Source organism: Scomber japonicus, chromosome 23 (genome assembly GCF_027409825.1).
Source record: "Scomber japonicus isolate fScoJap1 chromosome 23, fScoJap1.pri, whole genome shotgun sequence".
NCBI classification, from domain to species: Eukaryota; Metazoa; Chordata; class Actinopteri; order Scombriformes; family Scombridae; genus Scomber; species Scomber japonicus.
Window position 1 is genome coordinate 21,401,453 of NC_070600.1, and position 10,767 is coordinate 21,412,219.

General features: G+C 41.8%; 1 protein-coding gene across 1 annotated transcript in view; it reads left to right on the forward strand.

The window, feature by feature from the left end:
* The window catches only part of celf2 (cugbp, Elav-like family member 2), a 255,122-nt gene that overhangs the window by 60,720 nt on the left and 183,635 nt on the right, over positions 1–10,767 (forward strand). The gene's annotated exons all lie outside the window — the stretch shown is intronic.

A 10,767-nucleotide genomic window follows, 5' to 3' on the forward strand; every position in this document is an offset into this window, starting at 1 on the left:
CTGTTACTATGGAGAAAGTTACACAGCTGATTAGCAACTGCTTTCTCAAGGATCTTAGAGAGAAAGGGAAGGTTTGATATCGGCCTGTAGTTGGCTAGAACCTCTGAATCAAGAGTAGGCTTTTTAAGAAGTGGTTTAATTACAGCTACCTTAAAGGACTGTGGTACATAACCTGTCACCAAAGACAGATTAATCATATCTAACAAGGAAGTGCTAACTGAGGGGAATACTTCCTTGAGCAGCCTAGTTGGGATCGGGTCTAAGAGACAAGTTGATGGTTTGGATGAAGTAATCATTGAAGTTAATTCTGTAAGGTCGACTGGAGAGAAACAGTTTAAAGTATCAGGTTTAACAGCGATGTCTAGGTATTCTGTGTTAGAAGATGAATCAGAGTTTATTGAGGGCAAGAGGTGATTGATTTTGTCCCTAATGGTTACAATTTTATCATTAAAGAAACTCATGAAGTCATCACTACTGAGAGTTAAAGGAATACATGGATCAGTAGTATTGTGGCTCTTTGTCAGTTTAGCCAAAGTATTGAAAAGAAACCTTGGACTGTTTTTATTCTCCTCTATAAGTGATGAGTAGTAGGCGACTCTGGCGTTACGGAGGGCCTTCTTATATGCTTTAAGACTGTTTTGCCAGGCTAAGTGAGATTCTTCTGATTTAGTAGAACGCCATAGTCTTTCTAATTTTCGTGAAGTTTGTTTTAATTGTCTGGTTTGGGAATTGTACCATGGAGCTGTTCTCTGTTGTTTAATTACCTTCTTTTTTAGAGGGGCGATGGAGTTCAGAGTTTTTCTCAGTGAGTCTGCAGCACTATCCACAACACAGTCAATCTGGGGGGGACTAAAGTCAGAATAAGTCATCTCGGTTGTATTGAGACATGGTATTGAGTTCAGTACTGATGGAATTATTTCTTTAAATTTAGTGACAACACCATCAGACAGACATCTAGTAAGAACATGTTTGTCTAACGGCGTATAGTCCAGTAATAGGAATTCAAACGTTATTAAATAATGGTCAGATAAAGAAGGATTATGAGGGAAAACTATTAAATGTTCAACTTCAATACCATATGTCAAAACAAGGTCAAGGGTGTGGTTATAACAGTGAGTGGGTTCATTCACATTTTGAGAGAAGCCAATAGAATCCAATAAAGCAATAAATGCAGTGTTAAGGCTGTCATTATCAACATCCACATGAATGTTAAAGTCACCTACTATAAGTACTTTATCAGTACTCAGGACCAAATTTGATAAAAACTCTGAAAAGTCAGATAAAAATTGGGCATACGGGCCAGGAGGACGGTATATTACAACAAATGAAACTGGCTGTAGAGTTTTCCAGGCTGGATGAGAAAGACTGAGAACAAGACTTTCGAATGATTTGTAACTAAGTTTAGGTCTGGGGTTGATTATTAAGTCTGAGTTAAAAATGGCTGCAACTCCACCTCCTCGGCCGGTATCTCGAGGAATGTGAGTATTAATATGACTAGGGGGTGTGGATTCATTTAGGCTGGTGTATTCATCCTGGCGCAGCCAAGTTTCAGTGAGACAGAATAAGTCAATATGATGATCTGATATTATGTCATTGATTAATACACCTTTAGAGGAGAGAGATCTAGTGTTTAAGAGTCCACATTTAACTCTCTTATTTTGATCCATTACTGAAGTGGTATTAATTTTAATCAGATTTTTATGAATAGCTCCTCTATCCACTTCTAGACATTGTTTCTTCCTTCGCTTCTTCTCAGGAACCTTTTCTTTCTTTCTGAGTGACGCGTGGGTTCAATCTGTGGACAGGACACATACACACACACACACACACACACCTACACACACCACACACACACACACACACACACACACACACACATGCCCACTGTGCGGCAGGTGAACATACAGTGGCTCAGGAGGGGCTTACGTCACTGTGTGTGTGTGTGTGTGTGTGTGGGTGTGTGTGTGTGTGTGTGTACATTGACCTGGAACACATTGGGCACTGAGAGGAAAAAAAAACTGTTACATACACTTGCACACACACACTAAAACACATACGCACTGCTGGTCTCAGAGCCTTTTATTTATTTATTAAGGCTACTATGTCCTTCCATAAAATAATAATAATATTTATTGTGACCTATTTATTGCTATTCTAATACATACATATATAGAGTATATGTTCATTTCTTTATTGTATATTACAAATTATCATTATCTGTTATTATTTTATATAAATTCAACTACAACCTCTACAAGTAAAATCAATAATAAGATTATTATTATCATTTAATACAGTAAGTGGCTAAATGTGACATCCTATATGGTGGTGAGGTGACAGACGTTGCCATGGTTATCAGATAGACATGGTGACCTCCTTCTTCTGTTGACACAGCCTGTAAATCAAATCACACACACACACACACGCACACACACGTGCATGGAGACACATTTTTTTGTCATGTCATCCATCCTTCTGAAACACTGCTGGTATGAGAGCAGATTCATCCAAACCACCATCACAACACACACACACACACACACACACACACACACACACACACACACACACACACTCTCAGAGCGCCATGCCCAAGGGTTTTCAGGGATAGTGAAGTGTTTTTTTTTCTTCCAGCTGATGCTCTCAGAGGTGGGAGGGGGGGGACAAGGGGGAAGGGGCGGGGGGGTGTTCAAGTTGAGGGTGTGTCTTCTTCACATTGCATTGCTTCCCAAAAACAAAACAGACAAAACCCCCCCCCCCCCCCAATATTTATTAATAACACTTGTTTTTTATTGTTATACATTCATCATAATTCAGTCCTGATTGCACGCTCCCTCTCACGAGCGACTTCCACCCCAGCAGAAACCTCGTTGTTGCCATAATTAATCATTATCATATTAATTTTGAGGCGTTTGTATGATTGCTATACCACTTGGAATAAAGAATCACACTGGTTGTTTTTGTTTATTAAATCACTTCCGCAAGCAAAAAATAAAACCCTTCAATAACGACGGCACAATGTGGAAAAATATCTTTTCATTTGCTCTCTGTTTCATTTACATTTGCTCATTTCCACATTTGTCTGTTCCTGTATGAGAGCACACATCCGTGCCTGCGTGTGTGTGTGTATCTGAATATGTGTGTGTGTGTGTGTGTGCCTGAATGTGTGTGTGTGTGTGTGATGTTAGGGAAACTCGGTGTGACGTTTTTTTTTTGTGTGTGTTTTTTTTTCCCCCTCTCTCCTTTTTTGAGAGGCTCCAGATGGCTGAGAGACAGGTGAGCCAATTAGCGAGTCTCACTACACAGCAACATCATCACACCGGCGGAGCACGACAGCCGAACACACACACACACACACTCACACACACACACACACACACACACAATATACCAATATTTCACGTGACTCCGCTGTAGTGTTAACATTACCACCGTAATGCTCTGATGTGTCTCTCAGTCCGTCAATATGCTGTCATGAGCCCGTCGATGTCGTTGTGGATATAAAATTGATTTTACAATATGTAACGGCGTTGGGAATGATGACAAATGATCCTCTAATTTTAGCTTATTATGGCCGCCTGCAACATACAGTGCTGTGTGCCTATAGTGTGGCCCATTATGCATGTTTTATACGACCCAGAAAACAGGCATAATGGGCAGATTTGAATTGATTTGCTTGTGTATTCATTTATTTTCAAGGAGCCAAAAATATTTCAGCAAGGCTCGCTGATGTTCATTATAATTCTAATGAAGTCGAAATCTTCACAAAAGAGGAGAGAGAGCGGCAGGAAGACAGCAAGTCTAAACACAACAACAACCTCTCTCTCTCTTTCTCTCTCTCTCTCTCTCTCTCTCTTTTTCATCCTTTCTCTCCCCCTTTCTCTCTCACTTCATCTCTATCACTGTTTCAGCACCAAATACCTGAATATTAGTCGTAGAAAATGTGGCTTTTCCCTTTAATGAGCCATCAGTCGCTGTGGAAAAACGCCTGACCCCACACACTCCTCCTCTGCCAGCTCCTATAGGCTGAACCAAACCTCCACACATCCATATGATGCAACGCGCATACACTTATACAGCATCTATTATTTTGATGGCTCCTGTCTGTTTGTGTATTTTTCTCTTTGTTAAGGGATAATTGAGCAGCCATGACAGCTGCTTTCCCACCTAATGGAAGGGGACAAATTAATCTCCCTGTGTTAATGTCTGCAAATGGAACAGTACCACTCTTGCCACCTCCATGCTCAACCAACCTGCTGAGAGCGAGCGTGTATGAGAGAGAGTGTGTCATAAGGTGAAGCTGGAATAAAGCTCTGCCACCTCTGATGATGGATATCATTCAGCTTGTTGGACTTGAAAATAGTGGGAGACATTTATATTTTCTAATTCTAAATCTCCAGGGGCTTTAGAGTTTTAGAGCAGTTTTGATCTTGATGATTTCTTTTTTAGTTCTATATTAAACCAGCCTACCAATATATAGGAGGTCTCTGGTGTTTTGTGTTCAGTTTATTTAATGACCAGGTTTCAGTCAGTAGACATTCTTCAGGTAAGATTCAGGTTACTTTTTGGTCCCTTGCACCTGTCATGATGATCTCATGCTGTCCAAAGATGTTTTTTACCTGTTTTTTAACAATTAACTTTCCTAGCTGCATCCAAAGAAGGTGAACACACCACCAAACTGCATTAACAATCATTGCAATCTCTAGAGATTAAAGCCACTTTAGACAAAGCACTGGAAAGTGTACTGAAAGCTCAAAGCATGCTGGGAGTGGGTGATTATTTTCCACTCACTGTGCTTCAACTTGAGCCAGAGCTTGTAGACTTGAGTTCTGGTCTTGAATCAGACTTAAGCCACTAAAATTAGGACTTTGACTAGTAAACACTGTCGACATATTAAGTGATTTAAGTCCAGATTTCGACTGACTTGCAGTTGACTTGGACTTGATTTGACTTTGGGCAGAGATCCGTAGCACGTACAGTAAACCCCGGTTTGATTCCAGCCGTGGGCGTTTGTTGCATGTCAGACTGATAGGATTATACTATCTAGTACTATACTAATTACTATACTAATTAGTACCAGTTGCCACTAATAACCAATTAGTAATGGTAATTATGAATTCATTACCAAGTAACTCTCTAAGCTTGGTTACAACCTCCCTGACTTCAGACTTGTGTTGTGTTGAAAACCTGTTAAAAAAACCTTTCTGCTGCTTCTATTCAAACGTTTTCATGGCATCAGTCTGACCGTAGCCTGTGTTAATGTGAGTCTGCGTTCCCATGTGTACACAAACATAATGTTATACAGAGTAAAATGGGGTGGGAGGCCGGGTGAATGTCATCCTATTTTCCCATCTTAATAGCCCATGATCCTACAGCCGTTCGTTCTCCTAAGCCTCTTCCCGTGGATGACCTCCAGGGAAGATTGTGTTGCTGCTGTTGAAGAACAGAGGAGTTGATTACGAGGCAGTGCCGGGGCTTTGTTCTAAGCATATGCCCGTCCTTGGCTTTGGAGAGAGAAAGCGAGCGAGAGAGAGAGAGAGGGGGGGAAAAAAAAGAGATAGAAGAAGGCAAGAAGAAAAAAGAAACAGAAGAAGAAGTCTTATCTCTCCCTCTGGGTCTTGCATCCTTTCATTCCAGATTGTCTTGGTGACCTTCTGGCCCCGCCCCCGGTTCATCCCGACCCTCCGCCGCATCGTTTGTTTACTGTCCCATAATGACATTGTCAATGGCAACAATACGTCTGCTTATCGCGAGGTGTCGGCTGCCACAATGGATGAATGGTGGTGTAATGGAAAGGCGAATTTGTTCCGTTGTCATCTCGAAGTCTTTGGAGGCTCTCTCCTACTTGGTCGTGTGTGCCGGTGAAAGATAAGATTAATTCTTCATATCGCGGGCTGATTGCAGAATCTTGTATCTAATGCAATTTTTATTTCTCACCCCTCTCCTCTCCTCTCTCCCTCCCTTTCCTCTTTCCCCCTTTTCTTTCAAACTGCAGAGTCAAGCATATTTTTTTTCTCTTCTCTCTTTGGGGAGAAAAATCTAAATAATTTATCTGTGTTTTGGTGCTTTTTTTTTCTCTCCCTCTCCTATACTTAGAGGGAGAGTGGAAAGAAATGGAATGGAGACAGACAGGAGGAAAGGCAGATGAGAGTGTCTTATTTATTTATTTATTTATTTATTTTTTGAATGGAAGGAACGTGAGGAGCATGCCGAGGAGAGTAAGAGAAAAAGGGAGCGAAAGGATGGCAGGAAGGAGGGAAGTGGAAGGGGGAGGGAGGGGAGGGGAGGGGAGGTTAGAGGGAGCGAACCCTCGCTCAGCTCCTCGGCTGGAGAGGGGCCTAAGAGGAGCCTGCAGACTTTGGTAATCCCTCTTTTATTAATGTGAAGCCAAGCTCAGCAGAATGCAGGCTCACAGACATAACAGAGCTGCTCACAACTGACTGTCTTTAGGTCTCTCCGTCTGTCTCTTACATGCAGATCTGCTCCACTAGCATGACTGGCTGAGTCCCACCTCTCCCATTTGCCAGGCCAGTAAACCGCCAGTCAATTAAAGCGGCGTTCGAGCGTTCAGTCCGGCCCCAGTCCGGCGCCCTTCCGCCCGGCGAGTCAAGCTCTCGAGTCTTTTGATCCCGCTCGGGTCCCGGCCTTGGTGTTTGGCACAAAAAGCATCCTGCGTCCTCGCCGAGCCCTGCATGTTACCATGACAACTCCCTTACATCACTCAGTGCCCCCCATGTAGCCAATGGGCATTGACCTTTCGCTGTCAGAGCGTGTTAGGGAGTGAGAGACACACACAGAGAGAAAGAGAGAGAGAGAGATGGAGAGAGGAGAGATGGAGAAAGAAGCAGGCACTCGCCGGAAACAACAAACACAAATAGGTCATTAAATTGTAAATACAATTTAAGAGAGACGGAGGTTGCTCAGTCTGAGCCCTAGCCTCAAGTTACTACGATGTCAACACCAGAGTGTGTGTGTGTGTGTGTGTGTGTGTCTGTGTGTTTCCTGCGAATGACAAAAACAAGATGCTTGTCTTCAGAAGGAATGATGTCACCACTCAGCAGGGTGGTGAAGGAGCTCCTAATATATAAAATGTTTTTTAAAATAAAGGAAGAAGATTTAAGCTGTAGGCTAGATTTGGCACATTTGAGAGCTGGGAGATTTTGGATGGTTCAGGTCAACCCCTCCCCTGCAAAAACCCCCTTAACTTCTGTCCAACTCAGACACGGCCATATGTCCTCAGTTTTCCAACACAGAGGCACAAGCAGGGGGCAAATACAGAGCAGCAAGAAGATAGAGACAGATACAGGCCTTTCCTTTTCCTCCTCTTCTTCTAATAGATGAAATATGTATATAGAAGAAACAAAAAAGAACTGCAGTTCATCCTGAGCAGCTGCTACTTTCCACTTTTTGTGTTTTTTTTCTGTCATATTTAGAAATGTACAGTCTTTGATGACTGAGAATCATGAGTACCACAATTTCAACATTTCACACAGTTGTGGTCTATCAACGACATGATAAATTAGTGTTTCCTATTACTTATATAGTCTGTGGCAGCCCACCATAGCCTAATTTGTTCCACCACAGTTTCATAGTGAGCCAAACATGTCTGTACGCTCTCCAAAATGTTCAGCAAAGCATCAGAGCTGCTCTAGTGGATTAGTTGAACTTAGATAATCAATTCAGCTTTCTTTGTTTCAGAGCTTAAAAATCGGCATTAGTCTTTTTTTTTTGATGTTTGGAATATTTATGAACTGGTAAACTTTCTTTCCCATGCTTTGTGGGTATGTCATCACCATTCATACAACCAGTACTTCAATTACTAAAGCACAAAATTGTTTAAAATGCATATATATACTGTCAATTTTGCTCTCGGACTGCACCAGAATGATGCATTTGACTTAAAAATGTACTCCCGGACCCCCCTAGAGGGTCGAACTGAGGTCCAAACACTATAATCTCTCATAATTCTGTGGGAAACGCTGATAAATTGATTCTCTAGAATATATTAATGCCATATTGTAGTGAGTAGTACACACAAGGAGATTATGTGAATCCTTTATCTAAACTGAGTCTAAGTTGGTGTTTGGATAAAAGTTAGACAGTTTAGATTGTGACCAGATTTTTCTCCTTGTTCTGTGTGTATGTGTGTGTTTCCATGGTGTAAATATTGTTTCCAGCGTGACAAAAAAAAGAAATGTCCATATCTTCATAAGCCTGTTTTTATTTTTTTCTTCCCGTCAGCAGTCAGAAATCAGGAAACTGCACGCAACATGTTCATGTTTACTAGCTCGTCTGACAAGAGAGGAAGAAAAAAAAACTCTCAACGTGCGAAACATGCTGGCAGTGTCACGAAGCATTACGTCATACTCTGTCATATACTGTAGCAGTCAAGGTATGGTAGCCTTCATGCCGACCTGTAAGGGGTAGGGGTTAGGGTTGGGGTTAGGGTTCAGAGGTTGTGGATTAACATTAAGTGCACTGGCCTACAGACTTGGGCTATCCATGTCCTTAATACAATGTGGTGTGGAGTGGTAGATGGAGGATATGGATGTGAAAATATTTATCTATGTGGTGCAGGTGTACTGGTGCGGACTGTAGACTGGGGGAGCAGGGTTCAAATCCCTGAGCTGGCATCCCAGGTCTCCCACACACAGGGGAGCAGCCAACACGGCCACCCACCCACCACGTGCCTCCCAAAAAAACAAAATCTACCAAGTTGAAAGGGTATTTTAACCTCTGTATATTCTTCATTTATCCTTTGGTTTGTCAGGGGTAAAAAATTGGTTGTTGGGATATGTCTTCATGCCGACCTGCGACGTTCAGGGTTAGGGGTTAGGGGTTAGGATTAGGACCGCTGGTGTTTGAGCTCCCATAGAAAACCATAGTGGTGGATGGGTTAGGGTTAGGGGTTAGGGGTTAGGGTTAGGGATTAGGGTTAGGACCGCTGGCATTTGAGCTCCCATAGAAAACCATAGCGGTGGATGTTTTGACCTGCATCATATACTGCACATGTGTCGTCTCTCTTGACTCTGCAGAAGTTGCCTGTTGATTTAGTTTCTTCCTGTGCAGCACCAGAATGAGGTTTAGCATCCTCGTCCTGGAAGTGATTATATTTCCTGTTGCATCGCCACTCCTGTTATTGAAACTGAAAAAGCAGGTGTTTTTTTTTTTTTGTATTTTTATACCACCTACTGTAGTGCAGCTAACCACTGAAAGCATGCAGTATTATGAGCTATTTGCAGTGAAAATAACAAATTATCATCATTGTCAGCCCTCCTAAACTGCTATATTTACAGAATCTGATTGTATAAGTTAATTCCAAAGCAAGCATTCACCACACTGTGCTCTTTTTATGCTGTAAATGATGTTCCATACACTCAGCTTTCACTGTAATAAATAGTAAGCAACAGATGATTAGTAGCTGCCAGCATCTATTTAATTTGAAGAAATGCATGAGACTGTGTTATGAGAGAGTGCTAGTGAGTTCTTCCAGCTCTTATTCGACCCCTTTTTCTTTTTTTTTTGTGGACGTGCTCATCATGTGTCAATATTTGTCACCGCCGCACGCCTGCCATCAGTTTTGGCTGAGACAAAGTGCAATGAGAGGCCGAATGGTAAACAACAGAGGCGGAAATGGGTAATTAAGTTAGAAGTTAGCAAAAAGTGTGTCTGCTGCATTTTAATGGCGATGGCCGGTGCACGCTGGATAATTTAGGATTTCAATTGTTGTTGTTTTTCAGTGAAATGCAGGTGTTTTGTGAAGACAGACGATTTTGCCCTGTATGCCAAACATTCTAATGAAGCTCACGTACAATCCATAATTTTAACTATCCCCCACCTGCCAGCTAGCCACACACACACACACACACACACACACACACACAGAGTACACACACACACAGAGTACACAAGCAGGCATAGGCATAATACCCACACACATACACACAATATGCACTAATGAAGCTGTTCTCCTCTCCTCTCTTTTTCGTTCCTGGCTCAGTGAAACATGCATAAATCATAATAAACAGAGAGATGAATTTTTAATCAGCAGCTCCCTGCCTGTGTCTTCAGCCCCTCGCCTCCTATGGGGAAGAGAGACTGTGATGTGCCAGGTATATGGAGCCGGATCTGGCAGCACCTCCTTCGGGAGGGCTACTCACTGAGACATGCCTGTCTGGGCTGCCTCTTCCTGGGCATGATCTGCTGGACCGGGCTGTCTCTCTGGAGACGAGACCGGGCTGGACGAAGCGAGCCGCCTGTATGGAGGCGTGTGTCCAGATAGATAACGTGTGACGTTCAGCTGGGTTGTTAATGGAAAGTAGCAGCAGATCAGAATCACCTAAAACTTGTGTTCATCAGATTTTGAGCATAAATTAAATTCTTTATATATGAAAGAGAAGGAATGTTATCTCTTTTCATTTATTTTGTATTTTTTAAATTAATTAATTAAATTAAATACTAAAGTGAATTGAATGAATATATAGGCTTTTTTAACATTTTGAATTTTATCTTATTTTATTTTTGAATTTTCATTAATTCATTAACCTTTTTTATGGCCCTGGTTTGAGTATTTGCTGAATATATGTTTGGAAAGCTTAGGTTTAGTTAGAATGCATCAGCTTAGCGCAAGGATGTAGCTGTAAGTTAAATATCAATCAACTTAATGTTTTTAATTGCCTTCCTTCCTCTGATTACATCAGATTCAAAGCACAAGCTGAACATACATATATATATACACACACACACACACACACGCATACACACACA